This window comes from Arvicanthis niloticus, chromosome X (genome assembly GCF_011762505.2).
Source record: "Arvicanthis niloticus isolate mArvNil1 chromosome X, mArvNil1.pat.X, whole genome shotgun sequence".
Classification (NCBI taxonomy): Eukaryota; Metazoa; Chordata; class Mammalia; order Rodentia; family Muridae; genus Arvicanthis; species Arvicanthis niloticus.
The window spans coordinates 38,766,615-38,792,483 of NC_047679.1; positions in this window are offsets into that span (position 1 = coordinate 38,766,615).

Genomic DNA, 25,869 nt, shown 5'->3' on the forward strand with positions numbered 1-25,869 from the left:
AAGAGTAAGTTGATAAGCCTCTGATGCTGTGTCATCACTGAATCCAGATGGAATTCCAGGACATTGGAGGTTTGGGCAGGTCTGCTCAGTATGCTTGATGAGTAGATACACCAAGGCTGTGTATTCTGCAATATACAATTCTCAGAACAAGTTTTAGTATCAAGAAGAAAAAAGAAATTTTCCACCCCCAGGGGCCTGACATTTTTTTTAAAGATGTTGGTTCTGACAACTTTTTTTTTTCGCTTGTTAAAATTGGTTGTAGTATTTATGTTTCAGATTTTATCCCCTTACCCTACTTCCTCCTACCACCCAGAAACCTCCTATCCCATCCCACTCCTCATGCTTCTATGAGGCAGTGACCACACCTACCCCCCCTCACTATCCCCTCCCCACCCTCACATTCCCTCACCCCCCACTGTGTGTTCATTTTTTTTAATGGGACCAAGAAACTCCTCTCCTAGCTATGTCCCACAAGGCCATCCTCCCCTCCATATACCGCTGGAGTCTTGGGTCCCTCCCTATGTGTTCCCAGGCTGGTGGTTTAGACCCTGGGGGGCTCTGGTTGTTTGGTATTGTTGCTTTCCACCTGGGGTCACTAACCCTTTCTGCTCCTTCAGTCCTCTCACTAAGTTCTCCATTGGGAAACCCCTGATCATATCAGTGGTTAACTATGAGCATCATCCTCTGAGTGTGTTAGTCTTTGGCAGACCTCTAAGGAGACAGCTATATCATGTTCCTCACATTATTCACTTCCAGCCATCCACAACAGTGTTTAGCTTAGGTGGCTGTACATGGGGTGAATACCCAGGTGGAGTGGTCTCCTGATGGCCCCTCCTTCAGTTTCTGTTCCATGTTTTGTTTCCCTATTTGCTCCCTTGAGCATTTTTGTTTCTTGTTCTAAGTAGAACTGAGGCATCCCCTCTTGGTCTTTCTTCTTCATGAGCTTCATGTGGTCTGTGGGTTGAGTCTTCACTAATCCAAGCTTTTGGGCTAACATCCGTGGAGATATGTTGGTGTAACTATCTTCTTTTGGGGTTTTTTGGAAGATTACTTTCTTGCTTTTTCTAGGTTGTAATTTCCCTCCTTGTGTTGGAGTTTTCCAGCAATTATTCTTTGAAGTGCTGGATTTGTGTTGAGATACTGTGTAAATTTGGATTTGTCATGGAATATTTTGTTTTCTCCATTGATAATGATTGAGAGTTTTGCTGGGTATAGTAGTCTGGGCTGGCATTTGTGTTCTCTTAGGGTCTGTATGATATCGGTCCAGGATCTTCTGGCTTTTATGGTCTCTGGTGAGAAGTCTGGTGTAATTCTTATAGGTCTGCCTTTATATGTTACTTTGCCTTTTTCCCTTACTGCTTTTAGTATTTTTTCTTTGTTTTGTACATTTGATGTTTTGACTATTATATGGTGGGAAGTATTTCTTTTCTGGTCTAAACTATTTGGAGTTCTGTAGGCTTCTTGTATATTTAAGGACATCTCTTTCTTTAGGTTAGGGAAGTTTTCCTCTATAATTTTGTTGAGGATATTTACTGGTCCTTTAAGTTGGGTGTCTTCCCCCTCATCTATACCTATTATCCTTAGGTTTGGCCTTCTCATTGTGTCTTGGATTTCTTGTATATTTTGGGTTAGTAGCTTTTTGTATTTTGCATTTTCTTTGACAGTTGTGTCAATGTTTTCCATGATATCTTCTGCACATGAGATTCTCTCTTCCATCTCTTGTATTCTGTTGGTGATACTTGTGTCTATGACTCCTGATTTTTTTTTTTATGTTTTCTATCTCCAGGTTATTGTCCCTTTGTGATTTCTTTATTGTTTCTACTTCCATTTTTAGATCCTGCATGGTTCTGTTTAATTCCTTTTCCAGTTTGGTTGCATTTTCTTGCAATTCCTTAAGGGATTTTTGTGTTTCCTCTTTAAGGGTTTCTATCTGTCTACCAGTGTTCTCCTTAAGTTCTTTGAGAGTGTTATTTATGTCTTTCTTAAAGCCCTCTATCATCATTGTGAGAAGTGATTTTAATTCTGATTCCTGCTTTTCTGGTGTGATGGGGTGTTCAGGGCTTGCTCTGATGGGGGAGCTGGGTTCTGATGATGCCATGTAACTTTGGGTTCTGTTGCTTACCTTCTTGCTCTTGCCTTTTGTTATCTGGTTTACTCTTTTGCTGCCTGTACTTACTGTCTCTGACTGAAGCCTGTCTTTCCAGTTATCTAGCTTGTGTCTGATCTCCTAGGGGTCCATATGTCTCTGTGATCTTTTTCCAGCTGCACTGATTACAGTGGTACCTCTAGGATGCCTCAGGATATGGTGCCTCCAAGGTAGTAGTCCAGCTAGGTGTCTGCTGTTCTAGGTGCAGTGTCTCCTCTAGAATATCTCAGGATATGTTGTCTGATGCTCTGAGTTCAGTTGTTCCTCTGTGGCTCTGGACTGAGTGGACTTTCCAGTATGTCTCAGGTGGAATCCACGGTCCACACACCAGCAGACCTGGCAGAGGTCTGATCCAGGCCTCAGATCTGAGAACTAGTTTCTAAGACACTGTCCCAATTTAGAACACTTGGGATCCCTGCTTCCTCTGGGTTCTTGCAGGTTGGGGGCAGAGCTGCCACCCAAGATCTGCTCAGTGCTCTGGCCCAGACCAGAAGGGACCAGTGTTCCACGCTGGGAGTGACTTCCTGGGTCCTTTTGGTTCCCAGTTACTCCCTGTTTAGGGCGGGCCCTGCTGTCTGCTTACCTAAGATACTGCCTGAGTTAGAGCGCCTGGAATCTCTGCTTCCTCTGGGTTCTTGGAGGTTGGGGGCAGAGCTGCCACCCAAGATTTGCTCAGTGCTCTGGCCCAGACTGGAAGGGACCAGTATTCTGGGCCGGGAGTCCTATCTACAATTTCCAATCAAACAACCTTATGTTACACCCTGGCCCAACTGGCCTGTAGCCATGTCATAAGGCAAAAATTCATTTAGTACAATTTCAAAATTCTCATAGTCTAAAAGAGTCTCAACTGTTATAAAAGTCCAAAATCTCTACTAAGAATCATAGCAATCTCTTAACTGCAATCCCCTTTAAAATCAAACTCAAAAAGTAGATCAAATATTTGCAACATAAAATGGTACTTGAAGTATATTTTCATTCCAAAAAGTGGGGTAGGTAAACAAAGTGAGGAAATATTGTACCAAACAGGACTGAAAAACTGCTGGGCAAACTCCAAAATCTGCATCTCTATGTCTGATATAAAAATGCTCATTATATCTTTAACTTATTTCAGTTATGTTTACTGCAACACACTTTTCTCCCTTGGGCTAGTTCCACTCCATTAGTAGCTTTCCTTTGCAAGTATTTCATGACTCTGAAAATCCCATAAAATCTTGGGGTCTTCAAGGCAATTCACAGCTTCACTCAATGGCTTTTTGAGGCTTCCATGGTGAGACACCCCTAAGATATACCTAGCCCAAGTAGTTTTCATTAAATGCAGAGGAAAATTCCAGAAGTCTTTTCTTGTATCCTTGACTCTAAAGCAGAATGATGTAGCCAAATCTGAAAAAGTTCTGCAGTTTGCCGAGTCTGAAACATGGCCCTAATTTTCAAATATGTTGTGACCAGCATTTTGTTTTCAATGGTTTCTTTCATACCTAAGTTTGCTCTGTAGAGAAGTCTGGCTTTAACCTCAGAAAGTATGGGCATTTCTAACCTTTAAGTCACAATCTGTTCCATATCATTACAAATAAAAACATTGTCTGACCTATCACAGCAATATATAACTCCTGTTACCAACTTCTGTCTTAGAGTTTTTACTAATATGATGAGACACTGTGACCACAAGAACTTTTATAAAGAAAAACATTCAATAGGGGTGGGTTACAGTTAGAGTTTACTCCCTTATTTTCATGATGGGATGCATGGCAGTATGTAGGTTGATATGGTGCTAGAGAGGTAGCTGAGAGTTCTATGTCTTTGTCAACAGACAGTAGGAAGTAACAGTGACACAGTGGTCAGGCTTCAATATTTGTAACCTCAAAATCCATTCCCAGCAACACTTTTTCTCCAAAAGGCCACACACCTGCTTCAACAAGACCACCTCCTACTGGTGCAACTCCCTATGAGCCTATGGAGACTATTTTCATTTAAACTACCACAACCACAAAAGAACTAATATACATAAAGTTTCTGATGGACATAAAATTAGGGTTTGTTCTGCTATATGTTTCTTTTATGACATTTAGTGTGTTTGTAAAAATACATTTTCAATGTCCCTTGTTTATCATATAATTTATGCAGTGTCAGGTCCTGTCTAGAGGCTACAATTTCATGTTACACTGCCTCTCTATATTGTTGACCATAGTAATAACACATTTCTCCTGCTTCCCAAGACAAGTGTTGGGATTGAGAGACAGGAAGAGATAGAGAAGAAAATAGATGATAGATAGATAGATAGATAGATAGATAGATAGATAGATAGATAGGATAATGATAGATGTACAGCAAGTAAAACTGGGAGAAACTGGCTTGGAGGAAGAAGGAGTTCGAAACATAGCCAATCTCAGAAAACAATCTCATTTTGAAACCAGTAAAAGTATCAATTGTTCCCTCTCTATTCTGGCACTATAATCCCCAACCTGTATCACCATTAGTGTAGTCAGGTAGCCTCATGACTAAACTATATGTTTAAGCACCTGGAATTGTTTTTCATGTAAATGAAGCATGCTAAGCACTGTGGCTTCAGCCAATAATGTACATTCACCTTAAAAACATTAAGGTTTATATAGCATGTGTTCAACCTGAGTAAAGAAGAGTGGTTTCACTTTCCCCCAATAAAGAAAAACTGTAACACTGAAATACATTTCAAAGAAGGCCTTCTCCTGGTAGCACTCACTCAGCTGAACTGATTCTGTCAACTCACCTTCTGGTTCAGCTTCATCCTTTCAGCCTTGTATGCAACAGTATCTGAACACTCTGCTTGAAGAAGTAGGATACAGAATGATGGCTGGTGCCCCGGTGAATTCAACTAGTTCAAATAGGAATGAGTAAGTTCCCTTCAGCCTTTGGAATCAGCCCAAAGGTCCTTAAGTTTCCACACTCTGAGGGCAGGAAGTCTATCTTTCCCTACTTTGGTTTCAGTTCATGCCAACTCTAGGATTCAGATACATTGATAGAATGTCTTATGCCTTCTGGCCATGGAAATCTACGGTGCTGGCAAAATGTCCCCAAATCTCTGTTTTGAAGCCCAACAGCTCAACTTGGCATTGACCAAAACCTTCTTTCTATTTCTCCTTGAAATAAAAAAATGAAACCTAGGTACACATCAACCAGTAAATTCTGCCACAGTGGATGCCAGAACTCTTAAAATATGCAAGAAGGCTGAATATTTTGGACAGTTGCAGAATATTCTGAAAGCTGAAATGCAGCAGGAACTTTCTCATTGGACAAGGCATTTCCTCTCTTTCTCTACCACTATAAACAGGTCATCACAGAAACCCCACCTTCAAATTAGGGAAATACTAAAATCTTGTATAGTTTCTTTTTCAGGCCATTTATTCCTTGAGTAGAGAAAGGATACTGATGTTAGAGTTAGTTTTATGTCCAGCCACGTTTATGAAGTTATTTATCAGTTCTAGGAACTCTCTGGTAGAATTTTGGGGAGGCTTATGCATACTATCATATCATCTGCAAATAGTGATATCTTAACTTTCTCCTTCCCAATTTGTATCTCTTTGATATCCTTTTATTGTCTATTTGCTCTGGTAGAATTTCAAGGACTATATTGAATAGATAGGAAGAGAGTGGACAGCCGTGTCTTGTCCCTGATTTTAATAGGATTTCTTGATTTTCTCTCCATTTAGTTTGATGTTGGCTATTTGTTTCCTGTAAACTGTTTTTATTATATTTAAGCATGGACCTGTATTTTCTGATCTATCCAATACTTTTAACATAATGGGGTATTATATTTATTTAAAGGCTTTTTCAGCATCAAATGAGATGTTCATGGCTTTTTTTTAGTTTGAGTTTGTTTATACAGTGGATTACATTGACAGTTTTCCATATATTGAATCATTCCTGTATTCCTGGGATGAGGCCTACTTGATCATGGTGAATGATATGCTCTCATATTTGGTTTGCAAGAATTTTATTGAGTATTTTTGCATTGATATGCATAAAGGAAATTGGTCTGAAATTCTCCTTCTATGTTACATCCTTTTGTGGTTTAGGCATCAGTAGAACTGTGGCTTCATAAATCAAATCGGGTAGTGTTCCTTCTGTTTCTATTTTGTAGAATAGTTTGAGAAGTATTGGCATTAGGTCTTCTTTGGAGGTCTGATAGCTTTCTTCCCTAAAACCATCTGGCCCTGAGCTCATTTTAGTTGGGAGATGTCTAATGACTGCTTGTATGTCATTAGGGGTTATGGGACTCTCTAGTTCACAATAGTCACAAATAATGTAAAACATCTTGGTATGGCTCTAACCAAGCAAAGAAAAGATCTATATGACAAGAACTTCAAGTCCCTGAATAAAGAAATTGAAGACCTCAGAAAATGGAAAGAACTCTTATGGGTATGGATTATCAGGCATAATATACTAAATTATCAGGCATAATATGCTAAATACTGAAATCTACATCTACAAATTCAAGGCAATCCCCATCAAAATTTCAACTCAGCTTTTCCAAAAGATAGAAATAATAATTCTCAAATTCATATGGATTAAAAACATGTCTCAAGAGAGTGAAAACTATTCTCAACAATAAAAGAACTTATGGTAAATCACCATCCCTGACCTCAAGCTGTACTACAGAGCAATAGTGATAAAAACCATATTGTATTGGTACAGAAACAGACAGATAGATCAATGGAATAGAATTCAAGATGCATAAATAAACTCACACATCTATGGTCACTTGATCTTTGACAAAGAAGCTAAAAACATCCAGTCAAAAATGACAGCATTGGCAACAAATGGTGTTGGTCTAACTGTTGGTCAGCATGTAGAAAAATGCAAATTGATCTATTTTCATCTCCTTGTACAAAGCTCAAGTCCAAGTGTATCAAAGACCTCCACATAAAACCAGATACACCAAATCACATAGAAGAGAAAGTTGGTAAAAGTCTCTAACAGATTGGCACAGGGAAAATTTTCCTAGACAAAACACCAATGGCTCATGCTCTATGATCAACAATCTACAAAATGGACCTCATAATATTGAAAAGCTTCTCAAGGCAAAGAAAACTCTCAATAGGACAAAATGGCCACCTATGGACTGGGCAAAGTTACTTAGCAACATTCCATCCAATAGAGGGCTAATACGCAAAATATATGAAGAATTCAAGAAATTAGACTCCAGAAACCAAATAACCCTATTAAAAATGGGGTACAGAGCTGAACAGAGAATTCTCACATATAGAATCTCGAATGGCTGAGAAACACTGAAACAGATGTTTAACATCCTTAGACATCAGGGAAATGCAAATCAAAACAACCCTGAGATTCTAACCAGTCAGAAGGGCTAAGACCAAAAACTCAGGTGACAGCAGATGCTGTGGAGGATGCAGAGAAAGAAGAACACTCCTTCATTGCTGGTGGGACTGCAAGCTGGTACAACTACTCTGGAAATCCATCTGGTGGTTCCTCAGAAAATTGGACATAGTGCTACCTGGGAACCTAGCTATACCACTCCTGGGCTTATATCTAAAAGATACTCCAACATGTAATAAGGACACATATTCCACTATGTTCATAGCAGCCTAATTTATAATAGTCAGGAGCTGGAAACAACCCAGATTTCCCTCAACAGAGGAATGGATACAGAAAATATGGTACATTTACACAACAGAATACTACATAGACATTAAAAACAATGACTTCATGAAATTCACAGGCAAATGGATTGAACTAGAAAATATCAACCTGAGTGAGGTAAACCAGTCACTAAAGAACACACATGGTATGTACTCACTGATAAGTGGATATTAAGCCAATATCTCAGAATACTCATGATACAAACTTCAGACCATATGGAACTTAAGATAAAAGAAGTCCAGTGTGAGGATGCTTCAATCCTGCATAGAGAGTGGAACAGGATAATCATGGAGTTGGAGGGAGGGGGGACCTGAGTATGAAAGAGGAAGGGGAGGGAAATTGAATAAAAATATGTAGCAGAAGAGGAGGCGGAACTGGTGGTAGCCTCTGGAGTATTCAGATGCCAGGGAAGTAAAAGGTTTCCAAGACCCAACAGTGATGATGTTAACTAAAATACCCTAAAAAGGAAAGATAAAACCTGTAAAGACTACCTCCAGTAGATAGGCATGGCCCTCAATAGAGAGATCGAGTCACCCACTCATCTCACAGTTTTTAACCCAGAAATGTTCTTGTTCAAAGGAAAGACACAAAAAGAATAGTGGAGCAGAAAATGAAGGAAGAACTATCCTGGGACTGCCCCACCTAGGAATCTGTCCTTCCTGCAGACACCAAACCCAGACACTGCTGCTATTGCAAAGAGGTGCATGCTGACAGGAGCCTGGTATGGCTGTTCTGCCAGCACCTGTCCAGTGCAGATATCAATGCTCGCAGTCAACCATTAGACTGAATTGGGGAGCTGGCAGAAAGAATGAAGTAGAGTGGGATTGCAACCCCATAGGGAAGAACAATGTCAAGTGGACCCACCACCCAGTGCTCCCAGGGACTATCAACCAAGGAGTTTACATGGAGGTATCTATAACTCCAGATACATATGTAGCAGAGGATGGCCTTGTCTAATATCAATGGGAGGGGAGAACCTTGGTCCTGAGGTGGTTTGATGACCAAGCATAGGGGGATGCTGGAGCAGTGGGGCTAGAGTGGGTCAGGGTGGTGGGGTAGTACCCTCAAAAGGAAGGGGGAGAGTGTAGATGGAATAGGGGGTTTAAGGAGAGGTAACCAGAAATTGGGATATCATTTGAGAAGTAAATGAATGGAATGAATAATTATAAATAAATAAATAAATAAATAAATAAAAATAAAAATCTTGTGTAGTAAGACTCAACCAAAGGCAAGCCTCCTTGTTTTGGGAGGTGATTCAGATAGCACCATGAAGGTCCACATGTAATATTTATAGTCCTGTCTCATGGACTCAAGTAGATTCTCCCATAGCTGAGATACCTGAGAAGGAATAACTCCCTCTGATTTTTTCCCATTTTAGTTGCAATCAATAACACATAGAAACACTTAGAACAAGACTCTCAGAAAATGTTGAGTTCCCTCAGTCAGGAGAGTCTAAGGATCAGAGCCATAAAGATCAACCTATAACAGATCTTTCAGACCATAAACAAAATATCAAAACCATATATCCACCCCTAACTCCATATGGCCCCTTGGAGTAGGAGTACCTCCTCCCACTGTCGACCAAGAATACAATCAGAAGGAAGCCATTTACACAGGCAGACAGATCACCCCTCTGTTGGGAGCCAACTTTTAGCAGAAAGCGCCTAGATTATCTTTGCAGCCATCTGGAACCATATACCCTGATAAGAGATTTGGTTTTCAATAGCCTACAACAGCTGCAGCACACTCTGATATCCCACATATTTTATGTTGCTGTTTACTGCCCCCAGCTGCAAGGTGCACATGGTAGCAAGGCATGCAGTTCATGTGCTGTCCACGTGCTATCCAGGCCATATATGCCTGTAAGGATTCCATCATATCAACACCTGCAAGGCACGTGGTATCCACACGCCTACAAGGCACGTGGCAAAAGGGTATAAACACCTCAGAATTCCCTTCAATAGAAGAGACTCAATAAACGAGACTTGAGACTTGATCAGACTTTCTGTCTTGTCTCCATTCTTCGAGTCTCTTCCCCTTTATCCCCACTCTCTCTCTCGCTAGACCCCTGACCCTCGGACCAGAGTGGCAGCTTGGGCCAGGACACAGTGGCCGCCAAGCGTGGATCAGAGCAGGCTGCAACATTTTGGCCCACAAAGCCGGGCAGTACGGCCTGGACACTCCTCCTTCTCAACTCTGTTTCTAATCTACCTCCAACTGTCACAGCAGAGAGAGCACAACCTGCTACTTCTTATCCTAGCCACAAAAGCTGCACTCACCATAAACTGCCAAATGGATGATTGATGAGAGAGAGAGAGAGAGAGAGAGAGAGAGAGAGAGAGAGAGAGAGAGAGAGAGAGAGAGAGAGAGAGAGAATGCAATATAATCCCAAGACTTGCTATCTCCACTTCTCTATCACAAAACAGCTTTGTAATCTCAGTGATTCTGCTTCAAAAGTTGAAAGCATGCCAATTAACCCCCAGTTAACTCCACCTCCCTCTCTTATGACTCCATCATGGACCTAGAACTCCAGGTATTCCCACTTAATGTTAAGACCTTCCAAAATAAACTGCATAATTGCTACTCATACAGATCACTGGACTTAGAATGCAAACAGTAAAGGAAGATGGCATTCATACACCCTAGGCAGCCTAGTCAAAATCACCCTTACAAAATCAAATTACAACCTTTGACACACATCGTAGATTGACAAGATACTTTCCTAGCCTCCCTGCCTGGTCTGATCTTTTACAATAAGAAGCCCTTTGCCAAGGTGAATGCACCCAACAGATCAGAAGAAATTAAAAAAAAAATATTATGTGGACATTCTGTGGGGATTTGATGAGCTTTTTGGACAGGAGGAAGAGCAGCCAGCAGGTTACCATGACAAGGTGCACTTTTGAGCATTCCAAAACTGGGATAGAATCATCTCACCCTCTAATCCACAAGACTGCACTTTCTTCCAGCTCTTTCTCCACCAAAAGCCAGGAGAGACCTTTTCTGATTTTACTCCTAGAACAAAATAAACTTAGAGAGAATAATTCCTGATCCTCCAACCAGAGACCTCTTTCTTAAAAATATCATTTGGAAAGGCATGACTTTTGAATCCAGGCTAGACTGCCAAGGTCTCAAAGATGAACACTATGATAGGTAGGTTGTCACTACCTAAGACATAGGAACAATATTACATCAGGTTATTTCTGTAATTAGAGTGACAGAGGTAATTAGTTTACTGTATGTATATATTAAATTTATATTAAATGTTTTTGTCATAAGCATATATTTGTATCCAATAAATAATTTAAAAATATGTTAAGAGAATATTTACCCTTTTACTTTTCCTGTAATTAGGGAGTTAGTTAAACATATTTTTAATTCAATAGCAAAGCAAAATAGTCGATTGCTTTTATTATAAATTTCATATGAAGTGATAACTTCATCCCCTGAAGAGTTGCTCATGTCTAGGCATGTCTTAGATGTAGCTAGGAACCATTTCTCTCGCTCCACTTGTGTTAGTGATTGTTCTCAAAAATTCAGACAGATAATTTTATCAGGGAAAATTTAATAAGTCGAATGGCACAATTCATTTTATGGTAGAATTCTGAGGAGTTTAACAATGGAAATACATTTTTGTTATTTTATGTTTATAACCTATTAGGTACTCAATAATTGGACAAATTGAATAAATATATTTAGATCCTTAATGTAATTACAAACTTCCCTTTCTATATTAAGTCTGGTTCTTTTAAACAGATGATTAAAAATAAAATCCAGAATGGATGAAGCTGTGGATGTCATTAGTCTCTACTACAAGACAATGGAAGCTAATGCAGGAAAATATCAAGTTACAGTCTGGGACACAGTGGTTGTCCAAAAGTCTGATACTCTCTCAAAAATAAATAAAATAAAAATCACATAGCTTATTTTGACTACATATTTTACTGATGCTAATATTACAGTTTGAGTATATTTTTTAAGGATGGACAGTTTATGTCAGGTTTTAAAGCAGCAGAATTATCCCAATTTTGCTAAACTCATGTCCCAATCATAAAGGTTTTCAATATATTATACATTGTTTTTAAGTCAGATGCATTTGAGGAAAACACCTTTGATGATATCAAAATAATAAATTTGTATCATTTAACCAGTGTCGAATGGTCATTTTCTGAATGTAAAGAAATATTTTTTGTTTCTTTGTGGATATTTTGCATATACAATCACAAAATTTCCAAATTAGTTTTCTGAAATTGACCAAAAGTTACCTTTAACATGTTCACAAGTACATTTTTTGTGGCAGACTAAATAAGATATATTTTTTTAAAAACTTAGGTTTTAATATTTTAAAATATTTTAAAAGGCAAATACATAATACGACAATTTACATAAAACATTGTAAGATTTTACTTATTCTCTTTATAACATTTCTCTTTTCATCAAAAATTGCAAAACTCCAGTAAAAACTACTTATGATTTTAATGATATCATGACCCCCCACACATATTTTATCTCAGTCAATTGACTATTCTGTCCACCTGGTGGCTGTTTAGGAAGGACTGGGAGGTATATATGGCCTTGTTGGAGAATGTGTGACACTCTAGGAGAATTAAAATTTCCAAAACCCTTCCAGTACACCTAGTCTGCTCTCTTTGCTTCTTGTTTGTTTGGGGATGTGAACACACAGTTCTTCCTGCACCATGTTTTCCTGCCTGCTCTCATTCTCCTGTCTTGATGGTCATAGTATCATATTTCTTTGTGACTATAAACTCCCCAAAATTTCATCTTTCTATTAGTAATGTTTTCTATATCACAGCAATAGAAAAGTAACTAATACACTTACTTTGCTTAATTTAAAATTATTTTCACTACCAAGAACAATTTGGATTTGAATTTCTTGAAACCTATTAGATTCCTTAATAATTTTAAAACTGTGTCTAGTTCTGTTATCATATATCCTTAATACAAGACTAACACAAGCAATCCCAAATTTCATGAACTATAAAAGTAAATAGTGCATTTTATGCATGCAACCTTACTTAATTTTTCATAGTCAAATCTAGCTGATCATGGCTCCAAGTATCTGGAAAGATTGACACATATACAATATATGTCTTCAAAGAACAATTACTCCAAAGAAGTATAAAATCAAAAAAGCAATATCATAATAACCAACCATAATAATCAAATTTCAATGACAGAATGATAACTTAGCTTTAATTATTACCTCGATACAACCTAAAATTTACCTCAGATGAGTCTGAATAAGATACTTTTTAAATATATTGGTATAAGACATGCTATTAGGGTAATATCTAAAGTTCAGTTTTAAAGTAGTATACATCATACGTTGGTCAGCACCATTCTCTTAGTAGAGTGTCCTAAACTGTATGAATTGAGTAAGGAGTCAAACCGGGCATGCATTTATTCATTTCAATCTACTTATAGCTGTTGATGTAGCTACTTAAAGTCTCTGTCTTCACTTCCTTTAGTGTTAGATTTGTAGCCTGCAATTGTAAGCAGGGAAACTATTTCCCCTAAGTTGCATCTTGTCTAGGTATTTTTTTATATTAAGTGAAATATGGTACTAGTAAACATGTATCCGCCCCCATTCAAAAGAAGAGCAGTAATACACACAAATTATATAAACTACCAGAAATTTGTAGCATATGTATGAATGTATAATGTATGTATTTATATGTATCATTCATATACATGAATTCTATCTAGTAACTCTTAGTGAATAATTTCATCTAGCATTGACAATATTCCTTCTCTGAGTATTAGCTGTATTTCTTGAGAATGGTCTCTTAGCCCTAGGTGCTATCCATCTCTATTCTTTGCCAAGATTGCAACTTTTTTACCATTTATCCTGAACAGCTCTAAAGAAGATGCTGAGTAAGATGTCTTGTTTGTCAAAAAAGAAACAATAAAATATTTTTGTGTGTTTCTAGTAGAAAGTGGTATTATAAAATACTATTTTAAACTAAACACATAATATATTAACTGAAAATAATATAGTTTCTTTGGGGACTGTATAAACAGAGTTTTGCTAAAATTTTGTCACTTTTTTTAAAAACTAATTTTTAAATTTTATTTTCTATATATTTTTCTTTTTATTAGATATTTTATTTATTTACATTTCAGATGACATTTCCTTTCTCCATTTCTCCTCCCTAGAAACCCCCCATCCCATCACCCCCTCCTCCTTTTTGCTTTTATACCATTTTAATTACATGCAAGTATTAAGGTCAGTTCTAGTTTGAGAAACTAGCAATACAATAGATGCAAATAGTCGAGGAACAAGCAAGACAATAAACACAAGTAGTCAAAGAACAAGCAAGGCAATAAACAAAATTCTGTGAACACTCCGGTGATCACTGTTTCTAAGGGCTTATCAGGATGACCAAAATATTTGAGCCAACATGCCTGTTCTAGTACAAAGTCATTTTCATATCTGAAGCTTACTTCCTTGGTCTAGCTTAAAATTTAGATTTCTGTCTGAAATTACTTCTTTATTCTAGCCTAATGTCTCTCAAATCAACAATTTAAAGTCTTATTCTTAGTGTTTGAGAAGAAAAACAATTCTCTTTTAGAAAATTTTTGTTCAGATAAGAAGTTCTGAAATTATACTGATTGTCACTTGGATATCTTTTTATAGTAAATATAAGGAAAAACAGAAGCACATATTTTACTGTAAATATTTGTTTTACCTGAATGTGGTCTATTGCTTGACTAGTATTTTTATTTTCAAAAATGTAAGCATTTAATAATAAAATTATTTATAAACACTTTATTTGGTTTATTTATTTAAAAATAATATTTGATAATTTTGTACATGTGTACAGTATATTATATACACACTAACCCCCATTTCGCCTTCAAATACACAATGGATTTGACCTATGACACCTCCCCATCTGAATTCATGTTCTCTCCCTCTCCTTCCCCCTAGTCTCTGTCTCTGTGTCAATCTGTCTCTGTTTCTGTCTCTGTGTCTCTCTCTTCCCCACACACATACAGATACTCTCTCTCTCTCTCTTTCTCTCTCTTTCACACACACACACACACACACACACACACACACACACAGAGATGTGTGTGTATCAATTACTATCTAAATAATCCTGTTTGCATGTCCAAGCAATACAAACTTAAAGCAACTTAAAAGTTATGAATGCTTGATCAGAAAACAAAACGTTCATACAATATGTACTACAATGGAAGGTTAAATAAAGGCAAAATGAGACCAATGCTTTATGACATTCATGTGAACATGATTTGAGGGGATTAGAGATAAGTAAAACCTTAGGCTGATTCAGATGAACTAATCTTCGAAAGTTGAACCTGAAGAAGTTTAAATAAATAAATTAGCAATAAAATTATGAAATAGCACAGTGAAATTATTTTCCTTTCCCTCCAAATGATCGAGTAATAAGAGGAGAAAAATATTTACTCAAGTTGCAAAGAATACAGTTATGTCCCCAGTGGCAGTACATACAATACAATGTATTAGCTTGCTGGTTGCCTTACTATCAAATGTATACAATAATAAATTTTCAGAGCACTTAAAAGGTGCTATATAAAATTTCAGTACAAATCTGCTCACTTTTTCATTAAGTATGTATTCAATTATAAACTAACAAATATTTCTAGAAAAATGTTTATTATAAAAATAATTAACTTTAAAATCATATAGGCATCTATCTCACATTGATAACACCAGAATACCATTTTCTTTATCTTTAATTCTTTTGTAGTTTGGGAACCATTTAATAACATAAATGTCAATATTCCACTGGTAACCCAATAAAAACTTTAGCTTTAATTTTATTTTATTTTTAAAATTTGTGTATGCTTCAGTACTTATCAATCTATACTCTACATACATTCCCATGTCATAAAAAGAGGAGATACCAGAAATAGAGATCAAGGCCACTTATTCTCTCTCTCTCTTTCTCTTTCTCTCTCTCTCTTTTTCTCTTTCTCTCTCTGTCTCTTTCTCTCTCATTCACTCTCTTTTTCTCTTGTCTCTGTCTTGCTCTTTCTTTCTGTGCGAGTAATTTTTTTACTTTTTCTTTTATTAAAAATAGATATTTTTCCTCACAGAATATATCCATATTACCATTTCCCCTCATTTTACTACACCCAGTTCCTCCTTACCTCCACTCACATCCAGATATACTCCACTTCTGTCTCTCATTAGACACAAACAGGCTTCTAAAGGATAATAATGCAATAAAATGTGATAAAATATACTAACACACAATAAAACAAATTGAAATTAGAATAAAACAAAATTTAGAAGAAAAAGCCCACTCACTTCATACTGAGGAATTCCATATTTATTTTTAATGACAGAGTATTTCTCTATTATGTAAATGTGTCACATATTCCTAATTTATTCTTCTCATAAGAGACATCTAGTATTTTTTATCAAATTCTGGCTATTGTGATTAGGACAACAGTGAATCTAATAGAGAAAGTGTATTTGTAGTAGGATGAAGCAGCCTTTGGGTATTTGCATAAGAATGATATAGCTCCCAAGTAAATCAATTCCCCCCTTCTTGAGTAACCATCACACCAATTTTAATAGTTGCTGTACAAGTTCACACTCCCTCCAGCAATGGTTGAGTCTCCAGCATGAACTGTCACGTCTTTTATTGATTGTAGCCAGTCAGATAGGTATAGTAGTTTTAATTTGCATTTCCTTGATGACTAAGAATGTTGAACATTTCTGTATTTCCTAGCAATTTGAGTTTCCTCATTGACAATTCTCCATTTAGTTATGTGACACATTATTAACTGTGTTATCTATTTATTTTTGATTTCTAAGTTTTTAAGTTCTTTATACATTTTGCATGATCCCTCTATCAGCTACGTATTTGGTAAAACTTTTTTCCTGACAAGTAGGATTGTGCTTTGTCCAAATGACAACATCCATTGTCCTACAGAAGATTTTCAGTTCCATGAGGTCCCATTTATTAGTTGTTGATCTTAGTGCCTGTGCTAACAGTGTTCTGTTCATGAAATCTTCTTCAGGGCCAATTAGATCATGATCAGTTTCTCTTCTCTTAAGTTTAGTGTATCTGCTTTTGTGTTGAAGCCTTTGATCTGTTTGGCGTATAGTTTTAAGTATGGTAAGAAGAGATCTATATGGATTCTTCTATGTGGAGCAGAGTAGTTTCACCAGCACCACTTGGTAAGGATATTGTCATATCTGAGTGTACATTTCTGTCTTCCTTATCAAAATTTTGTTGCCTATAGGAGTGTGTGTGTATGTATATATGTGTATATGAAACTTCAGTTCTATTTCATTGTTCAACATGTCTTTTTTCCTATGACTGGTTTATTACTATAGCTCTGTAGCACAACTTCAAAACTGCTATGGTGACAACTCCACAAGTTTGGTTTTTTTTTTTGTTTTGTTTTTTTTTTTTTTGTTTTTTGTTTGGTTTGATTTGATTTTGATTTGGTTGGTTGGTTGGGATGTGAGGATTATTTTTGCTTTCCTTTTTTTCTTTCTTTCAGTTTTTTTGTGAGTGAGGGTGTGAATGTTTACATATTAAGCTAAAAATTTTTCTTTCAAGAGCTGTGAAGAATAAGGTTAGAATTTTGCTCAGGATTTCACTGAATTTGTAAATTGCTTTTGCTAGGATGGCCATTTTTACTATGGAATCAGATTATCCAAGAACATGAGAAAACTTCCCATCTTCTGATATTTTCTTCAATTTCTTAAAGTTTAAGTCATTCACTTGTTGGTTACAGTTACTTCAATGTATTTTGTATTATTTGAGGGTTTTCTACAAAGCGTTGCTTCCATAATTTGATCTCAAGTCAATTTGCCAATTGTATATAGGAAAGCTACTGATTTTTGTGATTTAATCTTGTATCCAGCTACTTTTCTGAAAGTGTTTATAAGCTGTAGGAATATTTTTTGTTTTGTTTTCTCAGGTCACATATTTATATTATTGTAACATCTGCAAAGAAAGATACTTCGGCTTCTTTCTTTCCAATTTGCATTTCCTTGATCTCCTTCAGTTGTTTTATTACTCTAGCTAAGACTATATTAAATAGACATGGAAAGACTCAACAACCCTGTCTTTTACTTGATGTTAAGAGAATTGTTTTGAATTTCTCTCCATTTAATCTGATGTAGGTGTTAAGCTTTCTATAAACAGCCTTTATTATGTTCAGGTATGTCCTTTTTATCCCTGATTTCTTCAGGATTTTATCATGAAGCATTGTTGGACTTAATCGATTAACCTTTCTGCATCTAATAGTATGATTATGGGGTTTTTGTCTTTCAGTTTGTTTATATGGTGGATAACATTTACTTATTTCCATATATTGAAACATTGTTATATCTATGCAATGATGTATATTTGATCATGGTGGCAAATTGTCTTCACAGGTATTTATAAAATAATATATTTAAGTGTTGATAAATTAGAAATTTCCAAGAAAATTTTCACAACCCAGTTTTATAAATAGCAATTTAATATAAAAATAGAGAAAATAACTAACATCTTGGAGAGAAATTAGCCAGACCTACATGCTATATATCTTACTGAACTTTACACAGTTATAATATTCACAAATTTTTCATTATGAAGTTGAAAGTTGAGTAGATATTTGAATATGACTATAATTTTTATTTTATACACTTATAGAATTTATGTGATATTACTTTCTTTGAATTTTCATCTTAACATTTTTGTCAGCATTGAGGTTCTGATTATAAAGCCTGATAAATGGTGGGGTAGCCCATGACTGGACCTTCATAATATTTCTAATTTTTTGGCTGAACTCATTGAAAGTCATATAGAAACACTACACACACACACACACACACACACACACACTCACACACACACACACACACACTTTCAGCAAGCTATCGCAATGCAATGTTTGTTTTGTCTCTTTTCCTGGAAAGAGATGTCTTGAAAAAAATCTGGGTGCAATCTTTTTCTCTCTGAAAGAGATGTATAGGAACAAACATAACACACCTGAAATTCCTATTGAAAACAGCAAAGAGAAAATACACTCAGACCTACAAAAAGATCCTATAGTTCAGAAATCGTGAATCTTATAAAATTTTCAGAGAAAATATTTTCTACCAAAGCTAAGAACTGGCATGGTGTTCTGAACAGATAGGTAATGACATCAGTGCAGCAATATGGGAACAATAGATAAGCATTTGTTGAATTGAATGGATTTATTTTTTGTTGTTTTATTCTCTCATATATTACATCCAGATGGTAGTCTCCCCTCCCTCTCTCTGTCTCTGTTTTTCCTGTCCTTTACCTCCTCTCTTACCACTTAATCCTCCTGTGTTTCCTTTCAAAGAGGGGTAGATCTCCAGGGATATCAGCCAAATGTGTCATATCAAATTGCAATAAGATTAGGCACCTCACCTTATATTATTCAGTAGGAGAACTAGGGTACCAAAAGTATGGAAAAGCATCAGAAACAGCTTCAGTTCTCTCTTTGGACTAGCCAAACTATATAGCTAAAACATGCACATAGAAGGCCTAGGTTAGAACCATGAAAGGTCTCAGATTATCAGATCAGTCTCTGTGAGCCCGTAAGAGTCCATGTTGTTGATTCTGTAAGTTTTCTTGTGGTGGCTCCTACATCTAGCCCATGGCTCCTACAACCTGTTTTCCCCATCTTTAGCAGGATTTCCCAAACTCCACCTAATGTTTGGCTGTTTACATAAGTAGCCTCTCTGATGACAAATTGTGTTAGATACCCATCTATGAGTATAACAATCATTAATCATCATTTCATTGACATTATTTCCAGTATTTTTTGGTTCTACTCTAGGTATCTGGGCTATTTATCCTCTGGTTTATAGTTCACCAGATAGGGTCAGGGTTTGGTTCCCTCTTGTGGTATGGGTCTCAAGCTAGAGCAGTCATTGCTTAACCACTCTCACAATTTCTGTGCCACCTTTACCCTAGTATATCATGTTGGAAAGAAGTCTTATAGGTTGAAGGCTTTGTGGCTAGGTTGGTGTCACAAACCCTCTGGAAGTCTTGCTTGGTTATAGAAGATCAGTCAAAAATTCTGACGCATAATTGTTCATGTCTACAAAGAACTACAGGGATAAAAATGGAAAAACGCCTGAAGGAAAGGAGGTCCAGAATCAGGCCCAAATTAGGATCTAGAGCAAGGGGAGGCTCCAAGGCCTGACACTCTTATTGGTGTGCTTATAGATAGAAGCCTAGCATGGCTGTCCTCCAAAAGACACACAAGCAACTGAGTCAGATGCCCATACTTACACCCAACTAATAGACAGAAGCTGGGATCACTATGGTTGAATGAGGGAAAGTTGGAATTAGCTGAGGAAGATGACCCCAAAGGAAGACCAGAAGTCTCAACTAACCCAGACCTGAGATCTCTCAGACACTGAGCCACCAACCAGGCAGCATACACTACCCAACACGTATACAGCAGCAGACTACCCGATCTGGACTCAATGAGAGAAGAAGCACCTAACCCTCAAGAGACTTGAGGGCCCAGGGAATGAAGAGGTCGGGTGAGGTGGCGTGGGTGTATGGACATCCTCTTGGAGATAGGGGAGGAGGAATGGGATGAGGAATACTAGAAGGAGGGTAGACCAAAAGGGGGAAAAAGACTGGACTAAAAAAAAAGATAAAAGAATAGTAAAAATAGAAAGAAAAGAACAGTAGAAGACAATGGTTCAACTTTTAAAGGGCATCAGGATGTGGAACGGAGCTAAATCCCACATTCAAGGATATCAGCAGAACTCCACAGCTTTGGCCATGTGGCTCTGGCTTTAGAATCAAGAATAGAAGATGTTACTGGGGCCATTGATGCTGGTTAGCTGGAGCTAGACATCAGTGTTGATTAAGAAAAGATCAGCATCACTGAGGTGAAATCTTCTGGGGAGTGTTTTCTGAGACTACAAAGAAGCTGTGTTCTAGCGATTGACATTGTGCTGCTGCTAGACTTTGTAATGTGTAAGAATTACCCAGGTAGTACTGATTTTGAAAGAGTCCTGGAGAAGAGCTGAGGTTTGGCACTATGAGAGGCCATGCAAAGTCATTGGTGAAGGTGCAGCCTCAGTTTTAGTTGACAGATCAGGATTGAAGGGGTCATACAAATAAGTTGAGGCTTGGCACCATGAAGAGGGCCTATGAGAGGCCATTTGTGGAACCTACTTTCAGCAGAAAACCCAAGTGTACTGGAGATACCAGTACCATGGGATGACCTACAAGAACAGCAGCATCAGTAGAATGGAGTCGACCAGATCCTAGCTTGTTACAGAGGTCAGAGCTGGAGAAGGACATAAGCCTATTGGAGGAATCCAGAATGTACTGATATGAGACATTGTAAAAAGAAGCTGTAAAATTGAAGTTTCATTGGTTACCCCAAAATGTTGATGATGCCACAGCTGTGGTATAACTGCCAAGAAAATAAGGCAACAGGGAGTGGAACCAGCCAAAGAGAAAGAATTGTGTGGCAGTCAACAAAGATGAAAACAACTGGGTATAGACATGGAGATGTAGAGTTTGGAGTTTGCACAGCTCATTTTTTGTGTGTGTAGTCTTTCCTTACTATGACATTTTGGAATGGTAATATATATCCTGTAATGTTATGTTTTCTTTTGCTTTTATACAAGATCACAGTCAAGTGATTGTAGTAATCTCAGATGAGACTTTGAACTTTGTACTTTGAAATATTGTTGAGACTATGACAGACTAGTTGGGACTTTTGAAGTTGGATTAAATGTATTTTACATTATTCTATGATTAGATATGGTACCAAGATACTCATGTGTTTCAGTAAGCCTATGGGCTCCAAGGAGGAAAATGTGGAGGTTTGAATATTTTTGGCCTCTTGGAAAGTGGCACTATTAGAAAGTATGGCCTTGTTTTTCTAGGTGTGGCATTGTTATAGGAAGTGGGTCACTATCTGAGGTGGTTGGACTTTGAGGTGCTATGTTCAAGTTCTACCTAGTATGAAAGAAAGTCTACTTCTGATTGCCTGTGCATCAAGATGTGGAACTGCTGGCTCCTCTAACAACCTGACTGCTTGCATGCTGCTACACTTCCCATCATGATGATAATGGACTGAATATCTGAAACTCTAAGCCAAGTCCAATTAAAGGGTTTCCTTTAAAAGAGTTGTCTTGGTCATGGTGTCTCTTTACAACAATGCAACCTAAACAAAGATAACATGTATATGTGTGAATACACAAGAGTATATTCATGTGTGTAAATGCCTACAGAAGCTGGAGGAAGGAATTGGAACCTCCAGTTACAAGAAATTGTGTGCCATCCCACCTCGGTTGGGGAATGAAAATTCTATCCTCAGAAAAATCAGCAAGTACTTTTCATGTCTGAGACATCATTCCTGACTTGAATGTGCTTTAAATATATTTTATTTTGTTCTTCTCCTCCAGAGAAACTGAAATAATAAATATTCCTTTTTCCTAAAAGGTGAAAGAAAGGAAGTTATTTTTATCACTGTATCTGTAGATTCTAGCATATTATCCTAAAATGATGTATCTGATTTATCTTTGATTATTAGCAAAACACAAGTTTATATCTCAAAAAGTTGAAGTATTTTTCCAAAGAAAAGATTATTTTATGCAAATAATGTTTTCCTGTATGTGAAACATTAGTATGTAGGTATTCACATACACACATGTGTATGTACACATATACGTATGTATATATGTGTGTGTTGTCATATTTTTTCTTAATAGTTTTACTCTTGCTCTCATAACACATATAAAATCTCTTGAACAACACTTTTATTAATTTCTATCACCAAATCTTGAATGTAAGTTATATGAGGTCTCCAATCTCTTTAGTTTTATTGATGAAATTACTAAATTTCCTCAGAGTGAGAACTGTTGTACATTATTATCACTCATATTAATACACTATTACATCATTTTATTAAAATATATAATTTGAATGTACTTATTAAATTAAAAATTATTATTTTTGCACACTATATGATAAATTACAAATATAATATAGATGACAGTTTTTCTTTTATTAATATCACAATGATTCTTGGGTATTTCATATAATTATACCCCATTTTACTTTATGGTTTATAATTGCTATTTATTATTTCTGTACTGTTATTTAGGATACCAGTTTTTCTTTTTCTCATATTTGATGTATATGACCTTTAATTATATTTTTTATGATTCTCAAATTTTCAATTCTTTGTTATACTTTATATAGAGAACTTTTAAGAAAACCTATTTGAAATATTTAAAAGTATATAGTTTTTTTTTCATAATTTGTAAAAATTAGAGTATTTTTAATAGGACATCTCTTTTTGAGTTTATCTATTATTTTAAGCTTTCATGTATTTAACACATACTACACACTAAATAGATGCATGAAAGTAATGCAACTATGTAAATATTTGAGAGCAAATATTCTAGTATTAAAATTAAACAATAATGTTCATTGTCCTGATAACAGAAAAAAGTTTTCAATGATGCTATGATTCCATTCAGTATATCTTGACATATTACTTAGTGTCCTATTAAAATATGATTTAAATAAATAAATCAGGAGTCAAAACTATGGCATTTAAAATGATATTTTGTGCTACTATCAAAACAATGCTGTTTGTACACTTGAGATGGAAAAGGTTTATGTATAAATAAACAATTACAATAAATCACAGAATGAATGCTTAATATATTTGATTGAAAACAGCCAAAGTGTGAGTCTCTGTTTTAAAAGCAATAAAATCATAGTATAATTATAATATGTTCTTATAACAAATAGTTCTATTCACTGGTTAGAATATAATGGTAAAGATATCTATGGAATAGAAGAAATGTCAATGTAAAGTAACATACAAACAATGATAATAACAACCAATACAAACTGTGCAGGCTTCACTTTGATAAGTTGTTATTATCAACTTATCAATATTTTTTCTATATTAAATTGGTAATCTAGAAAAAAATAAACAATTTTAGGGACATTATACAAAAATACCTTTTATTCAAAGGCATGTTTTATACCACATATGCAGAACAATAACATAAATGATTCGAAGCCAATGTGCAGCCAAGGCACTAGCTATGAAATTTTAAGAAAGTATTTTTTAAAGTATAATTTATACATATATATTTATATAGGTATACATAATATAGTACACACATATATATACACATATACAAATACACGCATGCGCATACATACATATATTCATATATACACATCTACATATATACAAGTATACATGTACACATATACATATATGAGTGTGTTAATGGGGTTAAGCATGACATGTTAGCACACATACAGCATGCATAATCACATCAAGTTCCTCATTAACCACTTTGTTTCTCAAGCTTACTAAATTTTTTATCTTTTTGTTTTATTCAGCCAGATATGGTAGTGGACACCTATAAACCAGAAGTAGGGTCACTGGATTCAAGGCCATACTGGGTTAATTAGGAAAACTACCTTTCAAAACCTTGTCTAATGTCCTTTAATTGTTCAAGACCACTTAACAGTCACTTTGACATTTCTACTTTGTCTCTTTAGGGATAATGTAAAAACAACACAAATAGCAAATAGATTTTTTTTTTCTTTAAACTACTGCTATGATAAACACCATGATCAAAATCATCTTGGAGAAAAAACAAATAATTTTATTTCCACAGAGTTTTTAAAGTCTAATTTCTTTATTGTTTTTTTCTATTGTCATTTAAGTATCTGAAGCCTATTCCAGATGTAAGTTTAAGGGAATATTAATAAAAAGCCTCTTTATATCAAAATTTCTTCTGATCTCATGAAGAATGGGGATAATATTTCTTGTTGGATTCATTCTAATTTTTTTACCAAATTCATGGATAATAAACTAATAGTGTCTTTCTAAATTATACTCCTTCTTTTCTTTTTTTTTTTTTTTTTTGTTGATGTTGTTGTTTTTTCAAGACAGGGTTTCTCTGTGTAGTCCTGGCTATCCTGGAACTCACTCTGTAGACCATTTTAAAAACTTACAGTCCACCCAAAATTTAAATCAGTAGTCAATGTTGGAACCTGAAGGCATAAACTGAAACATACAGACCACTGATGTATGTCTAGGAGTGAACATGGTCACAGTGGATTATTCAGCCCTACATCAATTATTATTCAAAAAATGCCTATGGGTATATACACAGGGCAAGCTTATGGAGGGATTTTCTAAGTTGAGATCCACTCTTTCTTAATTACCCCAGCTTATGTCAAGTTGACATAAATCCTAACTTATATGACACAAGTACATTTATTAGCATTGCTAAAAAACTGTCTTCTAATGCTTTTCTTTCCAGTAAGATGCTCTTAATTCTATAATTTCATTTAAGTTCCTTGCAAGTGCTTTTTGATAAAATGGTAACTCCAAAATAGATTTTGTCTAATCTTCATGCTGAGAAAAATCAATGACTCTTTCTAAGTACTCAAAGTGGACCATTTTGTTCCTTTAGTAAAACTAAAGTTTAAATTTATACCCTCAATAATCTGTACAACTATATAATGATCAGGTTAGTTCAGAGTGAAAATCTTTCTAAACCTTGTAAAACAAACAAGCTTTCAGAAGCATATGGAAAATATCACTCTCATGACAGATCAGTGAAGTTTTTTAAATTTGGTGACTATTATATATGTTATTGGGTAGCCAATTGGCATGAAAAACACACATGTACTATAGGGAATAAAATGAATTTCAATAATGGTAACATAAAATTAGTTATATATCAGCAAAATATAATAGCACTTTCATATTTCATAAATGGTGCATACAAATATGTCCTAGGTATGACCAGATATAATAAGCTACTACAGTATACAAGGTCTGTATGTAACTATGCCTGTTCCTGGAAGTTGACTAAGTGAGTTAGATACAACTAGTATTTTCAAATGAAACTTATCCTGAGTTTATAGTCCCTTAAAATTTTAATATGATCTTACAGTTAATGATATTATTTATATTTCTATACAAGGAATCATCAAACTTTGCCACTAAATAAATATTGGTGCTGTATAGATATTAATGGATGTAAACTGTTTTTAATGCTGGTTATGTAGGTGGAA